General features: G+C 36.4%; 1 long non-coding RNA gene across 1 annotated transcript in view; it reads left to right on the top strand.

Moving 5' to 3' along the window:
- The window catches only part of LOC131381650 (uncharacterized), a 26,222-nt gene extending 21,500 nt beyond the window's left edge, over window positions 1–4,722 (top strand). Inside the window, exon 3 of the long non-coding RNA XR_009210527.1 lies at window positions 4,661–4,722. This is a non-coding gene — a long non-coding RNA (uncharacterized LOC131381650). The remainder of the gene's footprint in view (window positions 1–4,660) is intronic.
- The last annotated feature ends 566 nt before the right edge of the window (window positions 4,723–5,288 follow it).

The following is a 5,288-nucleotide window of genomic DNA, read 5'->3' as shown; positions in this document are numbered from 1 at the left end:
GATGGGTGGCCGGGCAGAAGCGCTCCTCACTTCCCAGATGGGGAGGCCAGGCAGAGGGGCGGCCGGGCAGAGACGCTCCCTACCTCCCAGAAGGGGCGGCGGCCGGGCAGGGGCTGCAATCCCATCACCCTGGTAGGCCAAGGCAGGCGGCTGGGAGGCGGAGGCTGCCGCGAGCCCAGACCACGCCACCGCACTCCAGCCCGGGCAACACCGAGCACCGGGTGAGCGAGACTCCGTCTGTAGTCCCAGCACCCTGGGAGGCCGAGGCGGGCAGCGCGTTCGGGGTCAGGAGCTGGCGACTAGCGTGGCCAAGATGGCGAACGCGCGCCGGCAGGCAAAGGAGAAACAACAGGCAGCGGTGGCGCGCGCCGGCAGTCCCAGGCAGTCCGCGGCGCGGGGCAGCAGCGAGACGAGGAGATTGCTGCCCGGGCCACAGAGGGAGAGAAAGAAAGAAAGAAAGAGAGAGAGAGAGAGAAAGGGAGGAAGGGAGGAAGGGAGGAAGGGAGGAAGCTTAAATTTCTAATTTGATGAAAAGTTTTCACTGTTGTAAAATAAAGGTATAATTTACCATGGAAATTTTGTAGTGTAATTATTTATTATGTTTTATGTTAATATATATTTTATGTTGCAGAAATTTGAATCAGATACATGTAATTTATCATCTATGATATGGTGAGTTTTTGATGAATAATACCTGTTTTTCAATCTTAAAATTAATAAATTTCTGAAAGTTTCCTAACCTAGTATTTAATTTGCTGTGTGTCCATGTTCTCTGGTATTTTTAGTTTATATTCTACATAAGCTAGTCATAATTGCCATACATCATAATCTCTATACAGTTAGGAATTTTTCAAGTACTTGTAGCAACATGAGTTTAATAACGGAGAATTAAATATCAAAATATGTAGGTTAAAATTAGCATAATTTATCTCCTTTAATTTTATGGATATCTGGATAATATAATGATATAAGAAAATTTTAACAACCACTGTCATTCATTTACTTAATAGCTCAATAGTGAATTTTGCTGCATAGTAATCCAAATATCCTACTGGTATGGACTTTTCAGGGTTTTTTTGTTTGTTTGTTTTCAAGGAGATAACCAGAAAGAAAAAAAAATTCTTTCACACTTTTGAACTCAGTTTAATTTCAAACCACACAACCATGAATTCTTCAATCCTAGGAAGTGATGATCACAGAGGGAGCTCATCCTTTCATCACAGAGTTGAAGAATTATTTTGCTTTGTGCAATTCTACTGGATACATTTTGACAGATCTTCAATTTTCATTTATTTTGTAATCAAAAGGAGTCATTTCCTTGTCGCTGGTACTGGTCTGAGTAGTTCAGAAGGAAGAAACAGAATCAGCAGGGGCAAAGTGTATGATATTTGAAACATCAATTCTCTCTAAATTTTGCTGAAAATTAAAATGACAGTTAATTTATTTATCTATTAGCAGAGTCAAAGCCATTTATATGAAAAATAAATTCAATGGGTAACCATGCAGATGTTTTGTGGTTTTGAAGCTTTTTAGTTGCTACAAGCCGTATTTATGGACAAGACCGGCGGGTCTCTTTATACACTGAATGTAAAGGGAAAAGGAGAAGAAAAAAAGTGAAAAGAAGAAATATAATGTGAATAGAGATTTTTTTTAAACCACAAAAATTAAAAAAAAAGTTTCATTTAGTGAGAAGTAACTTATTCTAAATTCAAGATGTCAGATATAGTTTTTGTTTGATATTATCTCATATCTCAGAATCTTGCTTTATTTCATATTGTGAGACTTCCACTTGAAAAATATTGGTGTTGGTAATCATTCTTATCCATGTTTATCTCCCCCACTTCATCTTTTCTCATGATGACAAAAAGTTTCCTGAGCTTATTTAAGCACATCAAAACAAATTATGAGAATTATTTCATGTAATTCTCACAATACTATGAAGTAGCTACTATTATAATCTCCACTTTAGGTATCTGAAGGCTAGTGATGTTAAGTAACTAACTTAAGGTCTAGGGCTGCATTGTACCTGTGGATTAGAAAAATGTCTGCCCTTAGCAGTCACAGAAATTACTGTGTTCTGTGGGTGGGCAAGCAGACCTCTGGCTGGCTTTCATGTTGATTAGCAATTTTGGCCTGAAACATTGGTATGAAGATCACCCTGAACAACTCTGCATGATGTCCCTATTGAGGTCACACAACCTGTTATTGATGAAACTGAGTTTCACTTCTTCCAAAACGCGTATTTGTCACTACTACATTCTTTTGACACTCAACTAACTCTAGTGAATACTTCAGACTTCAGATTGATTGTCTCTTCTTCCTCCAAATTCCTTTTCTAAGTGTGCCCCTCGGAGTTGGGTACCTCTCCACAAGCTTCAATCAATCTTGTAGATACTTCTGACAAGAACTCATAATACTGACTGAGACTGCGAAGTTACTTATATATTTTTCTAGGTGATCAGTAAACGTTTCTATAGTACATATTTTCTCAGAACCTGCCAGACTGTCATATATTACGATTTCAATAAATACACACGAATATGAGGAAGTTCCATTGTCCAGTAGAAATTTGGTAAAGGCATGTCAGGAGCTAATAAAGCCTGAATCTGATCTGAATCTGAAAGTGTGGAATAACATGAAAACAAAAAAAAAAAAAAGTAATAGAGGACGTATGAAAGGATAATTTTTTTCTAGCAGTCTATCCCAGTCGAGTGTACATTGGAAAACTGACATCACAGCTTCAATGACCCATGAAGAAGCACTGAAGGGTTAAACTTCCTCTTTCACTGCCCCCTCTCTAGAGCTTTCGCTTTTTATGCTATGTTTCAATGTGTTAGTATTCTATGTTTCATTGAAATAAGGTGTTATATTATCATATAAATGAGACCAAAGTATATATTGACTTCAATATATAAAAACCTTAGTTCAAAAACAACTCAAAATACCCTCTGGCCCACAGGTATTTTGCTCTTCAGTATGACATTTAAAAGAAAGATAAGAAAATGGAGTGTCAGTTTTTTTCTAAGTCACTACTCAGTTGACATTTCTAAATAGCACAGGATTATAACAACATTAGATATAACTCGACTAATCATCTTACATTTGACCTCAATTCGTGAGAATATTTGTAATCACATGTCATCAAATCCTATTACTGTATCAGAGTTTTAAAATACCATTCAATAATAAGATCACCATAAGAAACTAAGCATTCTCTATGCCTACATATGCTAGGTAAAATAATATACACATATAAATTATTTTGTCTATCATTTCAAAAGTCAAACTATTATACAATAAGTGGCTAAAATGTATAGAAATATGACCCATGATATGTTTGTTTAGGATACTGAAATTTCCTTGATTCTTAATTTATGTGTGTATTTGCCAAAAGGTTAAGAAATCTATACAAATTTCCAATTTATCATTGGTATTTTACCCTTGTAATTTAATGGATGTGTTTCCCATATAATTAGAAGGAAGACTAAAGGCTTGCAGGGATTACACAGAGCCAGGGCTATAACCGAATTAAATAAATTTGTGCTACATATAAGTTTTTCATTTTTTACTTTCTAACTTGCTACTTGTCAACAATGTATGGGTAAATGGGTTTAATATGTAATTTTTCTTTGAGTATGCTAATGAGGCTTAAGAATCAAACTCTGGGCACCTCTAGATTTATAAAAATATATCAATAATTGTCAATAATGAGAAAAGGCCAAACTGAAGTATATATGAATGGTAGCGTACTTTGCAAATTGTATATAACCTATACACTGACATAATGCTTACTACATGCTGAGCACTGTGTACATGCTTTACATACTTTGCTAATTTAGTTCTCATTTCAACCCTATAAAGTAAGATGTATTATAATCTCTATTTTTTCATATGAGAAAACTGAGCAACAAAGAGAGTATGTAACTTGCCCAAGGTCACGTATTATGTGACAATCTGGATTCATAACGATGCAGTCTGGCAGCAAAACACAGGCTCTTAAATGGCTTTCTTGCTACTTGCCTAACATTGTACAAAAACAAAATAATATGATTACAAGTGCAAAGCTATTTTAAGAAGATGAATGTTTAGAAACAGAAGGAAAGATAATGCATATGCATTTGCACAATTACCTCAGCTCTGAAGTAAAATGATAAAGGACTGATGAACATATGTAGTCAATTTCTTATGAGTGAAGCCTATTCACGTGCACGGTGTCTATGTTGTGGGCTGCAGTTTCAGACTAACCTGGAATGTATAGTGAACTGGTAAATCAGGCTTACTACATGTTCATTTATTGAGATACTGAAGTATTTTTTTGTGAAGAAAGAGGCAGCCTGCTTCAGTGATGCAGTAAGAGCACACAATACCTGGGTTGAAGTCTACGTCTTTATTTTATAAGCGCACACAATACCTGGGTTGAAGTCTAAGTCTTTATTTTATAAGCGCACACAATACCTGGGTTGAAGTCTAAGTATTTTATTAGTTGTGTGACCTTGAGCAAGTTGCTTAACCTCTGTGTGCCACAGCTTCCTCATTTGTGACATGAAGCTAATAACAGTACCTGGTTCTGTTACTGTAGTGAGAATTAAACGAGTTCATGTTAAGAGAGTATTTACAACAGCACTTGGCACAAATTAAGTGCAATACAATTGTTTTTCAGTTAAGATGAATTCAAGGATATCAAACTTGACGGCATAAGAGAGTATCATGTTTGGAGAGAAGAAATAATTTTATTGCAAGACACAAAGTGGTGTCTGTCACTTAAATCCTTCACCAATCTACCTCCTGAACTCATGTGGAAGAAAAGGAATCAGTAAGTTAAATCTACAATAGTGCTTTTTAACCAAAAATTTACTAAAATTGGGGTGAGGGGTAAAAATAAGCTTTATGAAACATAGTATAAAAAATAAATAAGCATTAGCTTTTGACCTCAATGAACCAAATGTAACTTCAACACATTGAAGAATGGAGTTCCATGAAAAGGCATAAGTGGGGCTAGTTGATGTGTTGTGACACTATGAGGAAGATGGCATTGCAGCAGGAGCAGCAGTGCCCAGGAGTCCATAGTGCAAAGCTGGAAACAACTGTGTGTCTTCCCTGTAATAGTAAGGGTGGTCAGTGGGTTAGAGAAAATATTCACACTATAGGATAAGTACCACTTGGAAGGGATTCTACGTCTCCTGTATCTTATCAGAAATCTAGTGAAGAAACTCTAGTATACTTTGGTACTAGTCTATCATTTATACTTAGGAAGATAAGTAAACATTGATTTAAAATTTCTTCTTTAT

The sequence above is a fragment of the Hylobates moloch genome, unplaced genomic scaffold (genome assembly GCF_009828535.3).
Source record: "Hylobates moloch isolate HMO894 unplaced genomic scaffold, HMol_V3 SCAFFOLD_2, whole genome shotgun sequence".
Taxonomy (NCBI): Eukaryota; Metazoa; Chordata; class Mammalia; order Primates; family Hylobatidae; genus Hylobates; species Hylobates moloch.
Note: the sequence above shows the minus strand (reverse complement) of the source record. Positions and strands in the feature narration are given on the sequence as shown.